Here is an 18,160-nt window from a genome sequence, read left to right as displayed (position 1 = left end):
ATTAGAAGTGACCTTTAAAAGCCTGCAGACAAAATGATTGATGCCGTTTGGACCACACATTACTTATCATTACCACACATTATCAAATTGCAAATGTGATAATTCAGTCAGTCTTTGTGCACATTCAGGGCGCACACACACACACACACACACACACACACACACACACACACACACACACACACACACACACACACACACACACACACACACACACACACACACACACACACACACACACACACACACACACACACACACACACACACACACACACACACACACCACTCTATAGCTGGCCATTTGGTTTTAATCTGATCTCACATGAATAGTTTGACTCACTCACAGAGATACTGTTGTTCATGTTCGAACTAATCAATTTAATTGATTCAACAAAATGTATGTTTAGAATAGAATAATTGCTAAGAACATTATTGAGAGTTGCAGCCCTAATATCAGGAAGTCTGCCTGCTGTCCAGCTGAAACTCAGGCCAGGTTTCAGGTTAGACAAAAACCAAAACAAACTTATTTTCCAGCAAGGCTCAAAACAGCTACAGTCCCTCTCACTTATCTCTGCCATAGCAGATACAATAAAATGTTTTTTAAAAGAAAGAAAAGACGAAAAAGAAAATAACTTAAATCAAATACTTTCAACCATGTCCATAGGGTAGAAGAGATTTTACAGCCATTAGTGACAGTCAAATGCCGATGCAGTATAACAGCACAGGATCTTCAAGAAGCCAGTAGCACAGTGCATGTAGTGTCGTTGTAATTGATGTCAGCGTGGTTGTGATTATCTCCAGCACTCTGGCTAATGTCACAATATCACAGTTAGTCAGTGGTGACTGGTGATGCAGTAAAACAGCATTTTTGCTAATAGGCCCATATCACTGCCTTTGCATTGCACATATTAACCATACAGAAATGTATTATTAATTTCCACTTCCTTGCCACTTCCTTTCATCTGACAGGGGGGAGTTTCCCCGGTTGGATGTAGCATGTGGAAGGAACATTCCAACTAGTTTCTTTCACCTCCATCAGGCACCCCGGCTGGCCAGGCAGTATAGAGACCAGGATTACTGCATGTTTTTGTGAGGGGACCTACCCAAGGGGACACGTGGGAGAACATGCAAACTCCACAGAGAAAGGCCCTTTCACCGACCCCACCCTGGGAATGGGCACCGATGTGGAGGAGAGAACACGCCCCCAGGGCCCACATCGTCCCAAATGGGAATCGAACCCAGGACCATTTAGCTGTGAGACGACAGGTAAACGTCAAAAAGACACTGTGCTCTTTAAATACCTCAGCAAAAGCATAGTCTATAAACGTGCAGTCGTGCACATCGAAATACAAGTGCATCAATGATGGCGAATCATGGTGTCGATAATTTCCCTTCCCTCCTTACATAAGCCTTGCTGAGCACTGAATAAGTAGCAACTCTCTAGGGTTGGGTTCAATTTATCGATACAGCAATAATCGTATCGTATTCCTTCCCACAGAGCCTAGGCCCTCCACATGCCAGAATTGTGCCTCCCAGTCCCGGCAGAGGGACTGGGAGGTACAGTGGGTCTGATCGAGGGTAGCTACTGGGACGTAAGTCGGGACTTGATCACGCCGGCTGGGTCACCCGAGTGAGGGGTATGATGTTCGCGAGACCCGAAACCCCGATGACCTTGGGATACATCACTGAGGATACGTCCCAGGTGCATCCATGCAATGTATTTTCGTTCTGATATATATGATAAAATCTTGTGCATTTATCTTTTCAAAAGTAACATATACATACAAGGGTATGGCCAAGTGGTCCAGGCGCATGCTACATACTGTATAGGCTTTGGCCTGACAGCGCGTTGCATGTTTGAGTCCCGCTCATAACAACCTTTGCTGCATGTCTCTCCCCTTCTCCCTCTCCCTCTCTCCTGTCTCTCTTCACTTGATACAGTATCAATAAAGGCAGAAAAGCCAAAAACATATACATATTTGTCAAAACATCGGCGGGCTAGAACTCAAAACTAAATTTTGTAGGACACACGGTCATTATTCTAAAACCACACGTATTGCGATACATATTGTATCGTGGCCTCTGTATCGTGATACGTATCGATCGTGAGTTTGTAGGCAATACCAAGCCCACAACATTATTATTACCAAATCAATATTCTCAAAAAACAATAGACAGGTTTTCAGTAATCCAACAAATGCAAGATTAGCCAAATTAAACAATAATGCAGCACCATGTGAGTGATTGCGATGTCCTATAAGTGACCTTTAGTAGACATTGAAATAATGTCCGATGCCATTAGTAGACTATTTGTCCCGGAGGGAAACTGCTGCCAATAACTATTGACCATTTCACAAATAGAACCTGTGTGTGTGCGCGTGTCGTGTGCGTGCATGTAACGTTTCAACTCACTGAGCTGGACAAACCAGTAAATCCCAAGGTTTGGTCATATAAGGTCAACCTAAATGACATGATTAACAAGTGCCAATACACACAGCCTCAGTTGCAGGTACAGGCATGACCCGTTATGTTGGATATGGGACTAAAATGCCCTACTATTTTTTTTAGCTTAGCTTCACAAATAATAAAAAGTGCTTCACAGAGCACCAAGGATAGAAACTAAAGAAAGATTGTGTGAAAAACAATATGAGGTAATATGCCAGAAACAATCAAAGCCTACAAAGATAAGGATAGAAACGCAAGATAGTAATCAGGTAGTAAAAGCACGTCTATAAAGTATCCATCCTTGTAGCTACTGTATAAACAACCACAACAGAAGGCTACATTCATAACTTCCTCTACAACTCATCTCCAGACGAGTTGTAGAGCTCAACAGCTCTATTGTCACATCATATATCACAGGTTTATTGGTGTAAAAAGAAAGTGGGGGAAATTAGTTTTCGTGAAAACGCTATCGTTTTTGTCATTTCTAGAAAATGCGGACAAAAGGGGTGGTGACAGGGGGGGGGGGGGGGAAGAAAAAGACGATAACTGCTTGAGCTATGCAGTTTAGTATGTCTGCTGCATTTGCCCAAACCACCCTTTTTACCTCATTACAAATGGTCATACTATAGAGGGTATGCACATTGCACATGCATAAAGTGAATGGCAAATCGAGTGGCAAGGTGAGTGCAATCATATTGGACATTTCTGTTTGGATGTATGGGCCGTCAAGACCAGAAAGTAGTTTTTTGGCACTCAGTAGGCGTTCCCGCATAACTTGATGATGGTGTCACGCGCATACCCTCCATTACTGTAGGCCAGGGATTCCCAAACTGTGGTGCGTGCACCCCTTGTGGTGCGCGAACGCCCTCTAGTGGGTGTGTGACATGAAACGGGTAATAGTGGTTTTATGGTGTTATTTAGCACAAACGGCAAAATCCAGTAAACCCAGTTGTAAGGAGATGTATAGAGCAGCTGTGGGAGTATACAGCAGTTGCATGTCTCTCAGTGCAGTGACACTGAGAGATGCTTGTGTAGCATGACTGTAGTAGCCATGTGGCCGACCAGAACATAGTGTGTGTGTGTGTGTAGCAAGTCAAGCCCTCCTTTTTTCAGCTTCCAGTCCCTCCCTCCCTCCCTCCCTCCACATCCCTGCACTCCTCCCTCTTCCTGTTTCCTTGTAAGTCCCGACTCAGGGAGGGTGCGGAAAAGGGGAGACAGAAGCACATGTTCTACTACAGTACACCATGGCATGCACCACAGAGCAGTGGTTCTCAAACATTTTCATTTCAAGGACCCCCAAATTGAATGTAGTTTGGTGCGATGCATTGAATGAAGTCAGTGATCGGTTCATGAAAATAAAAGTAGACATACTGTATCAAACACTGTTTTCTGATCTTTTGCTTTTTTGATGCGCACGTTATATCATTTTATTGAGGTATCTAAATAGCACATTCTGTATGTAAGTGTCAGATTAAGTTTGTCATCATGATAATTGGTTGACAGGCTGTCACAACAGTCTGGTGCTGACAGTCCAGTCCAGTCAGTGAACAGAGAAATGTGTGAGATCCGTCACCTTCCCTTTTATTTCCCTGAACCGATTTAACGAAGGTCGCAATGCATTCAAAGATAGTGCTTATTTATAAGCTTGTCCAACCCAACCGGCTTTCATTGACTTCAATGCATTACATCAAACATCCTGCTTTGCCTCCCGGCGCCTAGACGCACTGCCTGGAAACCTGACCGATCTTCCAGCTGGAAGTCCAATAAAGTGCCCTGTACTGTATGTCCTTTCACTCTTTACATAGCTCCCTTCTCCCAGCTGTTCTGCTACACCATGATTTCCCACACATTCTGATATGAATAGTAAGTCCATCACACGGCTGGCACTTTCAATATCAAATGACACTGATCATCCCTGGTATCGCTTTTTCAACATCATGCCATCAGGACAAAGATACAGAACCTTGACATGGAAAAAGGTCCGTTTTAGTAGGAGTCCCTCTGCCATCACGGCATTAAACAAACTGCCCCGCCGATAGCATGGTTCTGTATACAGTGGGGACCTCATCATGTTTTTGTATTGTCTTGGTGTAATGTTTTCTGTACTATGTGTTGATTTGTTGTGTTCTTCCTGTTCCGACATTCAGTATATTGATCTGACCTCATCAAACCCTGTGCACTCGAGACACACTATATATGGCCAGTACATAATTCCTTCCATATGTTGATCTGACCCCCATGCCAAAGCTCCAGCGCTAGCCCAGCAGGCTGCCGTCTGCAGTCACCCAGGCTTCTCGCCCTCGGGGCATCTTACTGGTTATTATTATTGTTATCATTATGCCCTGGGCTTGCTACACTCACTGTTTCACTACTAGTATGGTAGGTTACACTACATGATGATGCACAGACACGTTGGTGCAGCTGAGAATCTATTGACCTGTGACAACACAACACCATTACTACAAATAACACAAGCAGCAACAGTCACAATTTGACTGGATATTTGCAGCAATTGCCAATTTTGTTAATTTACTTTTCCACTTTGGGGCCAAAATCTAATGTGTTTTCTGCAATTAGTCAAAGTCTCTCATTTGGAACTAGGGTATGTAGGCCTACAGCATGTCCAAATTAATTTGTGTACATAAATGATCCGGCCAGTCAGGACTCAGGAGTTTAAATGTGTATTTGGTTATTGCATTTAAAGTAGCTTGTATTTTGTCAACATTTACATTTTTTGCTGTTGTACGACAAATTATTTAAAAAAGTGGTTAATCAATATAATAATCAGTGTCGGTTACATTATTAAAAAAACGTACTTAGGCGAGTGTGAGGAGAGATTTCAAACAAGATGCTGAATTAGCTGATCTCAGTGTAAATGGTGTTGACATGACATATACCAGTAGGTAAAGAAACTGATAAACTAGTCCCACCAACCTTTTGCAACCCACCCATAACACAGCAGTGTCAGTAAACAAGAGGAGAGTGTGACGTGAATCTAGGTCGGAGTCAGAGAACATACCAATAGAAGACACTCTCACTTTTAGTGTTGTGTACACTGTACAGTATGTCTGTCTCACAAGCACTGTTGCATTTTGTTCAGAGGAACGTACAAAACAAAACTATAATATTGATTGACAATGTATTTGCAGAATTTGACGTTCACGATAAGGAAAAACATCACTGCCGTTAATCACATGACACAATTATGTCATGTCAATGTTTTCAGAAAATGAGCCTTATTCGATTTGGCAAAAGCCTCGTTGATTTCCTCTACTAGTAGGCCTATACTTTAGCCTCCAACGTTAAATCTTATAAATTGCATTGTGGTCGGAAAAAACCTTTTCTAACATATAATTACCTGGCTGAGTACTTCTGGAGTCTAGCACAGGGTGTTCTCAACCTGTGGGTCGCGACCCCTCAGGGGTACATAGTACACATTGTGCATACATAAACTTTCCTTAATGATTATATCTGGTTTCAGTATGTATTTATGATGCATTTTCTCTATTATTAAGGTTACTATAGAGGTCAATTTGTATTGGGGAGGGGGGCAGGGGTCGCGAGACATGGCCAAAGCATTTCCGGGGTCCCCAGCCAAACACGTTGATAACCCCTGGTCTAGCACTAATGATGATAGTATTTTTGAGTGGTGCAACCACTCCAACAACCAGGAATGTCCGTATGTATCATGTATCATGTATCAGTCATGAGCACGAGTGGTGTTCGCATGCGTCAAACCAGCAATGGCCAGCAATATCTGCGCGTGTGTGTACAATGCGCGTGCCTGCACAATGCGTGCCTCACATCTTGTGCTAAATAAATAGCGTCAATGCTAGCGAGCTAAAATATAGCTATCCTTGCTCTAGAAAGCACCAATGTTTCCATCTAGAGTGACCACCGGATAATCAGCAAAGACCTCCGAACATCGTGCTAATTGACCAAACCATGGAGAGCTCCGTAGATTAGGAGTTATTGAAGCTTTTAGTCTGCCTGTATAATGGGAGGTGGACGGCAGCTCGCATGCGCGATCCGGTCTAGGTACGCTAAAGAAGGATAATGAATAATAATGAAAAAATAGTTCTCAGCGACGCGGATTGATATCCATAATAAAGCTAATCTGGCGGAGCAGAGAGAGAGAGAGAGAGAGAGAGAGGAGGGGGGAGAGAGGGGAGTTGCACCACTCGGTTCACACAGGTGTGTTTTTTTATAAAATCCCAGATGACGACTGCTCATTTATGAGCGGATGTCACTTGGTGTTAATGACCTGTGGAGAGAGAGGAATGCCAGGTATGCTCCCCAGACATACAGTAAACTCTGTCCCTGTAGAAGTGATGCCAGGTTGGGGGGGGGGGTGTGTGGAGAGGAAACACTGAGGGATGAAAGCACACAGGGAAGCAAGCAGACGGGAAATAAGACACACGATGTTGTGAAGGGTCATATGACACAGCTGGGCAGAGGAAATTGGATCTAGCTCTACAGTAGAAAAGCAGCAATCTCAGCAGCAGCAGATAGAAAGTCAGGATTTATAGGAGCAGGTCATCTACTGCAGTGCTTCTCAAAGTGGGGTCCGGGGACCCCACTTTGAGGTTTGGGTGCTGCGCATCAGCACCTTTAGTTAATCATGCAGAGTGGGCCCAGGCCGTAGCGTAACGGTCTGGGCACCGGACTGGTAATCCAGTCGCAGTGTGCCGCGGGTTCGACTCCCGGACCCGACACGGCCTTTACTGCATGTCATCCCCCCATCTCTCTCCCGTTTCCTGTCAGCCTACTGTCTGTCCCTTCAAAAATCAATAAAAGGCGTAAGCCGCAAAAAAATATCTTAAAAAAAAAAAAAAAAACATGCAGAGTGATGCATTATTTTACCTGGGTTACATCATCTTCTGATACTTCAATATGTTTTGACATGAAATAATAAGTGTAGTGTTTTGTTTCATTAGCGTGAGTGTGACAAAATAGGCTGCAGGTGGCCCAGGCCGTAGCGTAACGGTCTGGGCACCGGACTGGTGATCCAGTCGCAGTGTGCCGCGGGTTCGACTCCCGGACCCGACACGGCCTTTACTGCATGTCATCCCCCCATCTCTCTCCCGTTTCCTGTCAGCCTACTGTCTGTCCCTTCAAAAATCAATAAAAGGCGTAAGCCGCAAAAAAAAATAAAAAGAAAAAAAAAAAAAAATAGGCTGCAGGTTGATATTGTTCCGCTGCTGCTCTGTCTGAACACACGGTAACGTTAAAGATACCAAGGATTCGAAAGTGATGTCACCGTTATGCTACGCAACACGGAAGTAACAAGGACTCGAATCAGTTTATAAACCAGTCAGTGGTGACGAATCCTTGGTATTTTCATTCCGTAACCGGACAGTCAACTTTTCACCGCTGTTTGGAAAATCCTGGTGACGGTCTGGAAAACTTGGGATTCCCTTCTCTCGTACCAGTGGGACATGTCCCGCGGACCGACCGGTGGTTTCGAACCTCCATGCCCTAGGGTAGGTACCCTCACAAAAAACATGCAGTAATCCTAGTCTCAATACTGCCGCCCCATGTCCAGCCGGGGCGCCTGATGGAGGACGGGGAAAGGAACAGGTTGGAAGGTTCCAGTGTTGGGTGAAACAGTGTTTAAAAAAACAGCGTTATGTAACGAGAATACTTTTTCTGTAACGGAATAAACTAACAAGTTATATTTGATATTAGAGTAATCCGTTAACTACTTTTCCTAATCCCGTTACTAGTACGTCAGTTTTCCTTTGCCCCGTTTCGCTCTGTGATTATGCAGAGCACTACTTAATAATTAAAAAAAACTTCCAATAAGTTTTCATTGACTGTAACATGATGCTACTGTATGCTGGTCATTTATTTTGGAAGCCGGGGAAAAGACTAATTTTATGTTATGTCTAGTGTAGGTTAACTTCAATATCAAACTAAAACTAAAGGAACTGCTAAACTAGTCCGACAAACCTTCTACGACACGCCCCCAGTGTCAGCAAACAACTGGGAGCTCAATCTATGAGAATGTATCAATAGACTCACAATTGGCCCAGGCCGTAGCGTAACGGTCTGGGCACCGGACTGGTAATCCAGTCGCAGTGTGCCGCGGGTTCGACTCCCGGACCCGACACGGCCTTTACTGCATGTCATCCCCCCATCTCTCTCCCGTTTCCTGTCAGCCTACTGTCTGTCCCTTCAAAAATCAATAAAAGGCGTAAGCCGCAAAAAAAAATATCTTAAAAAAAAATAGACTCACAATTATGAGTACAATTATGCTCGATTTGTACTTGGTACACGGAGTTGTCTTGCACTGAAAAGTGCCGATCTACCGCGGTAGGAGCTTGTAGATCAGCCGTTTCCAGTGCGAGACACGGCATGCAACCAAGTATAAATCAAGCTTTAGTAGTGAGGGCTTGTGGTGGATGTGGGAGAGAGCACAAGGTTGTGTGTGCGTGCGCGCGTGTGTGTGTGTGTGTGTGTGACCATGTAAATAATAGTCCCATTGTGCCCCCCACCCCCTGTCCTACTAGTGACGTGATGGAGAACAGCATAGAACATGTCTGTAGTCCAAACAACTCCATTCTGTCCACACACACACACACACACACACACACACACACACACACACACACACACACACACACACACACACACACACACACACACACACACACACACACACACACACACACACACACACACACACACACACACACACACACACACACACACACACACACACACACACACACACACACACACAGACAGCAGGTTGACAAAGGCCCAGGCGACACAGCTCACAGGCTTTGGAACATGTATGGACCATATAGGTGCGGTGGTCATTCTGAGGGTCAACTAAAGAGAGGCCTGCTGAGTGACAACAAAGGATTTGGTCACAGCACAGCTGAAGCCTGCATCCTAGCCTGCTAGAATGGAGAGCTATAGCCCTAACTGTTGACCTAAAGCCAGTAAATGAATACATTTAAAAGCATAATAGTATTCAACTTTCCCCTGTGTTTGCAAATTAAAACAATACATTTTTTTTTACCAATATTTTTCCTCTATACCAGCAGTTATCAGGAGTAGAGTGGGGCTGTTGTTTGATAGACAGCAACGTTTTGGGGCAACCAAAAAACAAATGGTGAAAAACAGTGAAAACACCAAAATGCAGTGAGGGCAGTGTTTCTGCAGATGAACACAACCACACTACTTCAGTGGCTGATAACCGCTGATATAGTGCGAAATATGGGTAAGAAAAAAAGAACACATGCACACATACACACACACACACACACACACTGGACAAGTTTAATACATAAAATGCCTTTAAGCACTTTGCAATACTTAAGTCAACAAAAATGACAATGCCACCCCACACATGGCCAAGGTACTATAAGCTATCTTACGTTCACACAATATGACGTGTGATCGTGTGTTAACTATTTCATTCTCTGTCTCCGAGCTCACGCATACACTTGACAATCTAATCATAATGAATAGCATGTCCCACTGTAATACAGACTTACATTCTGCTATACAGCCTGTGTCATGCTGTGTTATGTTTATCAGTGTTTACAAAACACCCCATACTGTAAATGATGTCATGTGAAGCTGGCCACTACTGTACATATCATTTTGTTTTGGTTACTTACTGTAGGCTTGTTTTTTCTTGACTGACAATGTTCAAAATGTAATTTAGATAGCATGCTATTTAGAGTATGCTAGCCTAGGTTAACTGTTTACCTGCTATCCTATACATTCAATTAATGTAGGCCTACAGATTATATTTGATACTATATTGTTTAACTAAGCCGAAACAACACCAATGATTCACCATGATGCAACTGACTAATGCTATTAGGTTATTGGTTCACCTGTCATCCTAGGATAGTGAGGCACTATGTCTCTCTGCATTTGAGGTTGTGTTTACCTGCATGCTTATTTTTAAGTTGCTCTGGAGACTGGAGTGTCTGCTAAATGATGCCTAAATTGTAATTAAATGAAATATATGAATACATAATGTTGGGGGTCCTATCGTCCTGAGTCAAGGTTCGAGAACCACTGATATAGCAACATAAGTTCAGAAAACTGATTTACAAGACATTAGAATCGGCCTCAGGTCTTAATGGAGGTCATAATGACACAGTGGTTTTACAGTGAGGAAGGAGGCGACTAGGCCTGGTCCAATGACCTGCAGTGTTTGTCATTTATATTATTGATCTCCTCAATCTCGGTCATCTCTCAGAAGACTTACCAGGGCAAAGGTGGAAGCTAAAGATTATGTTGAATGTTGAGAACTCTCGTGAGATAACAGTCTAAAAAAGTACTAGAGTATTTGATAACAGTTGACAGTGCCATTGTCCCGTAATAGGCCAATACCCCAAGAATGTAACTGCCAGTCATGCAACATACCGTACTACAGTCAGTAGTAGGGTCCGACTCAATACTAATTGTGCATCAATTAACAAAAATATAGGTGACACAAATATTGGCGGTAAAATCTCTGAGGTAAAATATAATGTAACAATCAGCAAGTTACATTAGTCCCAAAGAAGGTGAATGAATGAATGACCAAGCTAATCAAAGAAAATAATCCTCAATAGGCCTCCTAAGTGGAGTCTTGGTTCGGACTGGTTCATTGGGAAGCTAAATTCAAAGAATAATTTATGTTAGAGGGTTTTCTTCAATTAAAATATTGTAATAGTTCACACTGAAAACAGCAGACCTACAGTACAAGCTCGATGCGACACATGGTGAGCTTGTAGATCTGTTTTTGTTGAACTACACTGTCACACAATTAAGCATCGGACGGCCTATATGATTTTATATTCAAGATATGCAGGCTCAGCAAAAAACTCAGACAAGCTTGCATGCAGACACACATATTTTCTTCTACATTCTAACCTAATAATTAGCCATGTCGTGTTTTCTATATCTGAACCTGAGAAACCTGGCCTCAACCAAGCCAGGAGCGGTCTCAATCGTGAGAAGAAAATAAATTCATTGGTGACTTGTAGTGGCAAGCAGACATTCCTCGACTTCACTGCCGTCACTCTGATCTCATCTATATTTGAACACCAAGAATCCTGAGCATGTCATGGGTAACTTTGGACTGTTACTGTCTTTATAGGGAACAGTCAGACCATACAACACCACCTTTGTGCCTCTGAATGGAATTGTGCAAAGAGCCTACAGGTTTGGCAACACTTAGCCTTAAAAAAAAGCTTGTTCTGGTGATTTCCTGCAAATACACCCCACCTGACACACAAGTCCCAAAGAAGCTGCACTATGAGAGGATGGCTTGGTTGGATGGCATGGATATCTGCATTGGTTACACTATACCTGTAGACCTGAACCTAATAATACCCGTTGTCAACTTGTCATAGCACCCGTTTTAACTATCCGTCTGTATCCCATTTGTGCCCATACTGTATGGAGATCTCTGTAGTATCAATACCCGTTGTCATAGCACCCATTTTAACTGTCTGTGTCCCACATGGAGATCTCTGTATTTGCATTAAAACCGTACACACACACGCAGACAGAGACGTGGCACATTTATAGTTAGATTTACCCACTCAGTTATTCAGGTTTTTCCCTTTAATGTATCACCTATCTGCACTGTAGTTAAGCAAGTAGCCTCATGCGGCCCATAGGTGGAGCCTACTAGAAAATATAAGTCAGTCTAAAATGTAATGAATCGTCAGTGTTTTCATTCTGTCATGTGTATGTGTAGACTAGAGATTCGGTGATTAAGCAGCCATAGGTGACTGGTCAGAGCAGAACTATAAGGCTGCTGGTTTGCAGTAAAGATGATGAGCTGCCTTGTCTTGCTGTCATCTAAATGTTTTTACTAGCCACACATCATAAACCAGAGCGGTTTGCAAAGTGCAAACTGACCACGAAAACCACACGATATTGCTTCTTCAACCAAGAAGTTACAGTATAATAGAACTTTTCACGCCTCTATAGCACTGAACTGTGTACCACCACGCCCAAGATGCCTGGGATGTTGTACAGATTCTCATAGCCCCTTTCGGGACCCTACGTAAAACTTTTTTGATATTTTGTTTAGTTTTACGTTGGGTCCCTGCTCGCTAGTGTATTTTCGTATGGAAATTCCTAAATGCGGATGTGGAGATTCTCTCTAAAATAGGCCCCGCGGCATGTGACGCCATTATTTTCCTTGAGTTATTCTGAATTCGGTAACTTTAAGTAGCTATACATCCCGGTGCGAATATCTCCTGTGGCGCGGAAGCCGTTAAGTATTTTTAATCTTTGTTTGACCGATTTGGTCGCTTTATTTCTTCTTGTTTGTTTACCGTTTATTGTACCGCCTCCCGGTGTGCGGTTGGCTTGTGAGGCTACGTCCCTGCCTCTGATCTGCTGTGTCATAGCTATAGCGCCACTAGCTAGCCAGATAGGCGGTACAATGAGGTGTCAATAAACAAGAAGAATCCAAGCTTCCAAATCGGGCAAACATATATTAAAAATACTTAACGGCTTCCGCGCCACAGGAGATATTCGCAAAGGTATGTATGTGTACTTATACTTTACATATTCAGAAAGCCTCATACTGAAGAATATCGTCAAAGACCGCGGAGAGGCGTTTTAACATGTAAACAGAGCCAGTAAATGTTTTAATCAGGTGGCATGGACGACGAGGAACAGGACCCAATGCACTGGGTCGAACAAATGTCAGAAACTTCAGTAGCATTTGGGTTCTGCTTGGAGGGCTAAGATTCTCATAAACATTCAGCCTAATATCAAACACGTCCATATCGCAGCAGGGTTTGTTGTTATGCTCGTGTCGTGTCCAGTACCACACACACACACACACACACACACACACACACACACACACACACACACCCGTGTGTCCGCTGGGCTGGTGCCTCTCCTCCACGCCCTACTCTGGATCTCCTCTCTCTCCCTCTGTCTCTCTCACTCTCCCCGCCGTTAACAAAGGTGACGCAAGCTGCACTGCTAAACTTAGCTGGAGCTAGCGTTAGCTTGCTTGGGGAATAAAAAGTCGAATAGTTGCACCGCAGACAGAAAAGCCTACAACGAGCAGAGTCATTGTCCACTGATGGTGGCGAAATATAAATGACAACAGGTTTATCTCAGACAGTCAGACACGCACACGCAGCGCCCGGTTGGCCGGGGTCATCACGCACCTCATCATCCACACAACTTGCACACAACATCCAGCTCATTGTATGGATCCTGTTACCCTGCGGCTCCCCGGCGGCACACAGACACACACAGCTGACCAACAACAGCTTCATAAAGCTTTAATTCATGCATCCTCACCCTTTGTGTGAGACCTGGACTCCCGGTGAGCCTGGGATCAGCTCCTGGTATCAGATCCGCCGTGTCATGGGCTCTATTTTATCCAGAAATGATGAGAGAAGGGAGCTGCTATGTGTTGTGAAGAGAGAGAGAGAAGATTAGCTGCTTGTTACGTCGTCCCAGACTCAGACAACAGGCGGAATGCAGGAATGTGACGTCCGCACTGACACGTGTGTGGACGACGGACTGAGGCATTGTGGGACTTGGCGTTCGTTCTCCAGCGAGAGAGAGAGAGCAACGGATGTCCAAAGAAAAAAAATCCGTCACGTGATTCACTAATTTCAATAATTTCACAGAATTCCAAACTCTGGTTTAGTTGTGTGAATCGTGTGATGACATTAAATTGTATATTACACATAATAAACACAGTAGAATCAAATGTAATTTACAATTGATTATTAAATAAGGTGAAAACTTGTGAAAATAGCCGATCTACAAGCAGAAGCTTATAGATCGGTCTGTGGGAGCCCAGCCCCACAAGCTTCTGCTTTATTTTCACAATATCTGTGTGGAACAGAGTCAAACTAAATTGAATGCCTCATTGCCTCAACTCCAAGTAGGCTACAATTGTTGTGGGGTGTCCCCAGTTCAAATATGATTATTTTAGGAATTTAGGGGGTCACGGTCATGCTGCTAAATTCCTTGGAATGGAACTGTTAAGAAAGGGGGGGGGGGGGGGGGGGGGGTCGGGGGGATTCAGATTTTACAGGGGCCAGTTTCGAATTGCAGCCGTCCGTAGGTGCCCTTTGAGAGCGGTTTTGAAGGAGTCTTTACTTTACTCAGTCTACTCTGGAGTCTGGACCCACCTTTTTAATATCTCCTACCACCCCTTTGGGGAACTTCCTCCTACATATGCACTATGCACACATATAGCATATAGTATACCGGTAATCATTTGTGAGGTTGGTCTGGTGTCGTGGTGCTGAATGAAAGGGGACATCATGGCATTTTCTTTTTCCATCATGGTATAATAAACTGTCAGCACCACCGCTAGGGGGAGCTATAAGTTTGGTGTATGTGGCCATAGACATGGCTCCACCTTGTGTCTTCAAAGTGGTCACAAAACATTTGAAATCACCCTCCACAACTGATAGTTAGATATTCACTTTTCTTAGACTGAAACACATACATTACATACAAGATATAAAAATAACCTAACACTCATTATTGAATATAATTAGTTTTTTATAATAGAATGTAGAAACATATTATTGTAAAAACTATAGAATTTAAAAATGCTTCTAAAAACAGTAACATTCTAAATAGAATATATAAACACATACAGTAATATTGCACCCTCAATACAATATCAACGTCAATGTGTCTTATTGTTACAACCTGTTTACATAAGAGTCCATTTATTTTTGTTCTGGTTCCTCATACATTGTAGCACTAGCAGCAACAATAAAACAAATAGCATAATACATAAACAACAAAAAGGCTTGCACACTGAAAGATGAACATTGAGGCTCTTTGCACAAGTGCTGAACGTTTCCGTATTCCATGTCACTGAATTAACAATCTGGTCATTTATGGACTTTCATGCTGGCCGCCGTGCATGCGTTTACAGATGTTACTTTGAAGATTTACATCATTAATAGAAAACATACATTAACTGATGAATGATATATCATAGGTTAATAATAATCTAGCCAGCAGCTCATTAAGTCATTAAAATCAGCCTCAGCTTTACCAGCTTTGACGTTCAAGTGATGAAAACAGCTTGAGCTTCTACAACTTGGACATTCCGGGCGATGTGGGGTGACCGCGATCAGGCCATTATGTCATAATTGTGTCAATTTTGCATAATCACCAGAATCGTTTCTATTCACCCGTATAAAGCAATCTGGTGGAAAAATTACAAAGGTTTTTGTGCATCTCATCGTAACTGGTCCAAATGCATGGGTCCTTGTCTGAATATTCCCCCCGGCCCCCTCTCCCCTGTGGGTATGTTTCCTAAAACTCCTAAACACGTGAATCTTTTCACAATGACGTTATTTTTCAGAAAGGAAGCCATTGAGGGTTAAAATGCGTCTTAATGCTTCCAATGCTCGAGTAGAATTATTAATGTTCTGTACAAGTGTCCATGACAAAGAAAATATATGATGTGGAGACAATAAAGACTATTATTATCATTATTGAAAGTGGTAACAGTCCATTTGCTCAGTACAATACTTCGGGGGCATATTTACAATGTGTGCAGGGTTGAGTATGTTGAATCTAGTTTGCATTAATGAGGATTTAGTTGACACAATGACATAAAATGGCGATAGTATTCAGTGTGGGGCAGACGGCCTGTCACAGCCAGATTTGTGAGACCAGTAGCTTTGTTGTTGCAAGGAAAGCGGTAAAAGGAGACTTTCATGGTTGTTTTCGTCTCAGATTTAGTCAGACGGAGGGACACAGTATAACTCTATGGGGACACAAAAGCGACACAAAAGTGGGACCCGGAAGTATCTCTGGAGGAGGCGCTCACGTCACGCCTAAAATACTGCATATGCCTGCTGCAGGCAGCCAACCTGTCTGGCCGGCTAGCCAGACAGAAAGACTACATTACACAGAGACAAACAGATAAAACACTGTACAAGCAGTCAGACAGACCACAAAGACTGTCTGATAAGACCGACTGATAGACGACCAAAGTTCAGATCTCCTGCATGGGGTGTCCTCACATCTCCAGATGGCCACATACCCGCTAGCTGTCACAGTGAGAGGCTAATTAACTGACATAGTGTGATACACACCTCAACTCCTCCTTAGTGTCTCCCCACCTCCCCGCCTCATTTACCTTTTGAGGATTTTGGAGGGCATGTTGATGTTTTCATCCCACTGACGGAAAAAAACAAGATCACAAGATATCAGCAAGATGACATGATCATATATCATCATTTACTACCCTAAAAAAAGTTAACGTCCATAGACTTGCCTGGGAAAGAATGACATCATAACTACCCTAAACAAACATTAAAAACCATAAAACAAGTCCATAGACGTGGCTGCCACACGTAATCTCCGAACAGCCATGCATTGAATTAGAAATTGAATTAGAAATATCCCACCCAAAAAGGAGCAAGCCCCCAAAAATCAACATGCACCCTATTGTTTTTGCCTGGCCGCGGAGTTGAAAAATGTTAAACTTTGAGTAAAATACTTCGCTTTGTTCTGACCTATGAGAATGTCACAGCATTGTTGTATCAAACATTTCTATAGTTTTAATGAATGAAAATAGTGTCCTCATATCACATACATTTTAAAGGAGGGGAACTATCCCCTCCAAAGTCTGGCTTTTGAAATGACGTCATATGGGAGCCAAGTCTATGGACTTTTTGTTAAATATTAACTTTTTTGGCTTTTGTGCCTTTATTGATATAGTTAAAGTGAAGACAAACAGGAAAGAGGGAGAAAGAGAAGGGAAGAGACGTGCAACAAAGGTCGTCTTGAACAGGACTCGAACACGCGACACGCTGTCAGGCAAGAGCCTATATGTGGCATGCGCCTGGAACACTAGGCCAGCCCCAGTCTATGGACTTTTAATGTTTGTTTAAGGCAGTAGACCTAAACGTCATATCAGATCATGTGGTACAATACCAGAGCCATAGAGTAAGACAGAGTTACGACAACTCCGTTCACTTCATGGGGATAGACTTCTATTGGCGAATAGGGACACCGGAAGTGTACGGAATGCATTGGAGTCTATAGGGCTCGCACAAGTACATGAACCACGTGACCGGGCTGTTTTATGCCCCTTCAATGTCGCAACTCTGTCTATACTCTATGGCTCTGCAATATACGTACCAATGGAGTGAGGCGCCCCTCATGTCACTTCACACAAGTGTGATTTCTCAAATTCTTTCTAGAATGTGTGTGTGTGTGTGTGTGTGTGTGTGTGTGTGTGTGTGTGTGTGTGTGCGTGCGTGTGATAAAATAGTATCAAAAAAAGATCTGGCAGAGATGTTGTGGACAGTACATCCGAAACACACGGGGGATAACTCATGTAACACGACTGTCAACTCAAAACGCACCTGACTGCAGCAATAAACTGACTGAATTCAAATAAAGGAGTAGAAGGATTTTGACTTTCAGCATACAGAACAGTTCAACGTAATTCGGTTGTTCACGGTGCCTGCTTCATGCTTGCTTGTGTTTGTCTTCTGTCTTCAGTGCGTATGTGTGTGTGTGTGTGTGAAACTAGTGAATAGCATTTAAAACGTCCAAACAAGCGCTAGGAAAAAAGAAAAAGAGCTCTAGTGCACATCCATGACCACTGCACCAAACACTGGATGTTCTGCTAATTTTATAGGTAACATTTATTTCCATCTTTATATATTTATGAGTCATTTACAGAGACTTGGGCTGTGGCAGTAAAGGTATTAAACATT

The 18,160-nt window shown here is 43.1% G+C and overlaps 1 protein-coding gene across 3 annotated transcripts in view; it reads right to left on the bottom strand.

The window, feature by feature from the left end:
* ctif (CBP80/20-dependent translation initiation factor) overlaps window positions 1–13,888 on the bottom strand; it is a 76,850-nt gene extending 62,962 nt beyond the window's left edge. For all 3 annotated transcript variants that reach the window (XM_083794248.1, XM_083794249.1, XM_083794250.1), the window contains exon 1: window positions 13,743–13,888. The gene's annotated coding sequence lies outside the window, so the exon portion shown is untranslated. The remainder of the gene's footprint in view (window positions 1–13,742) is intronic.
* Window positions 13,889–18,160: the final 4,272 nt, after the last annotated feature.

This window comes from Protomyctophum parallelum, assembly GCF_964188405.1.
Source record: "Protomyctophum parallelum genome assembly, chromosome: 21".
NCBI lineage: Eukaryota > Metazoa > Chordata > Actinopteri > Myctophiformes > Myctophidae > Protomyctophum > Protomyctophum parallelum.
Note: the sequence above shows the minus strand (reverse complement) of the source record. Positions and strands in the feature narration are given on the sequence as shown.